Raw genomic sequence first — 1,889 nt, 5'->3', positions numbered from 1 at the left:
TGCGGCTGCAGCCGGCCGGGTGAGAAGAAGCTTGTAGAGCCTTTTGGGCTCCCGTGCTTTGGGTGTTTGATTTAGAAAAGAAATGATAGAAATAATAGAAATGTAACAGAAATAGAAATATAGAAATAGGGATAATAGTAATAATGGTAACAATAACAGCAATAATAGGTTGAAGTTCTGCAGAGCCCCAGCATACTGCTCTTCACTTCCCCACCCCCTTGTCCCCCGTCCCCCCGCCGTTTCCCATCAAGAAGGACATCCCTCGTTGGTCGCATAGTTCGTCCCTGCGGGACTCTCCCGGTCTCTGTCCCAGACAAGAAAGGCTCTGCCCGCCGCAGGGCGCTTCTATCCTTTCGATCTCTTTGCTATTGAGCGAGATGTGGGGACTAAAAGTACCAGAAAGCCCCTCAGCCCCGTTCCCAAGAAACCCCTGGACAGCGTCACCGCTACTGCAGGGCACGGCCGCTGCTCAGAGCCCTCGGGGCTCGGACAGCCGAGCTCTCCCAGAACCAAAGGCACAGAACTGCCCTCCTGCGGCCCTCGGGACGAGGAGCCGAAGGGTGCCGGACAAAACCTCTCAGACAGCCGCCGGGATCCCGCAAAGCAGACGAGCACGCGGCACTCCCGGGCTACGGTACCCGCAGGGCCAGGGAGCGTGCGGGCTGCGGGCATCCCAATAGCGCCCGACGTTTTCCAGCATCCTCTCTCTCCTGGAGATGAGAGGCTGATCTCTACCTGAGCGATGTGTGTGTGCAGGGAAATGCCACAGTTTCCTGGTTTATCGCCCTGTGGGCGGGGGGGCACCTGCCTACAGGCGGCCTCGGGTCGCGAGGTCGATCCGTGAGCGCGCTTCAACCCCGACACAGGAGCCTGGGGAGACGCGCAGAGATGTACACCGTTCACATTCTATGGCAACAATCGGATTGCTCGGAGCTGCGGCTGCTCCCTCTCTTTCCCTGTCCTGCTTTTCCCTTCGATAACTGCACAGTCTGCACACGGCCGGCTGTAAACCGTTCCCATGGCCTCGAAGCCGATCCGAACTTCGGGGCAAAGCCTGGGGCCGGGACACGGTGAAGGGAGGGGGTTTCTGCACTGGCACCGGGACTGCGCTGCGGGGCCGAACGCGTCCGGGATTGAGAGCTGTGTCCCTAAACCGGACGGATCACTTCGGCCCCAGCGCCGCTTTGGGCGGTGCGCTGCGGTTTGTCATCGGGAAGAGACAGAAAGGCACAGAGCGCTGCTTTGTGCTTCACATCGTACTCTTACGGGGGACAGGAACGCCTCCCAACTGCCGCGAAATTCCGTCTAACGATCGATTCGATTTCCTCAATGTAAATATCGACGTTTCTCCGATTTTGCCAACGCCAAACGACGGCGTCGGAGGGACTCAGACATTCGGTGTCGAACGTTGCCCCCACATCCCAAATAACAGCATCTGGATCCTCCGTTTTAGCTATTTCCGTCTCGCACGAAGCGCATCTCAGCGGTTCGGGCTCCTACAGCGCAGCTCGGGGCTGTGCCGCTGTCCCCACGCGTTGTGCCGCATCGGGCGATCCCTCCCGCGGCCACGAAGGGAAACAACAAAACGCGGAGCGCCGCGAGGAAGGAGCGCCTCGGGGTGAGCTCTGCCCGTCCCGGAGCCCGCAGTGACACAGAGGGACAGCGGTGTGACAGCGACCCGGCACCGCCCGCCCCGCCGGGGCGAGGCCCCGTGCTGCCCTCAGTGGTCCCGTCGGATCCGGCGGCTCCGTGCCCTTGAGGGGCGACCGGGGCGTGCGGGAGGGAACGGGCGTGGGACGGGGTGCACGTAGGGCTCTGCTCGCTGTGGGAAACCCCTGTTCGTTTTCCCGGGAGGGAAAGAAGAGAGAAAGGCGTGAGGAAATGGTTAA

Source organism: Meleagris gallopavo, chromosome 4 (genome assembly GCF_000146605.3).
Source record: "Meleagris gallopavo isolate NT-WF06-2002-E0010 breed Aviagen turkey brand Nicholas breeding stock chromosome 4, Turkey_5.1, whole genome shotgun sequence".
Classification (NCBI taxonomy): Eukaryota; Metazoa; Chordata; class Aves; order Galliformes; family Phasianidae; genus Meleagris; species Meleagris gallopavo.
The sequence above is the reverse complement of the archived record's forward strand: the minus strand, read 5'-3'. Positions refer to the sequence as shown.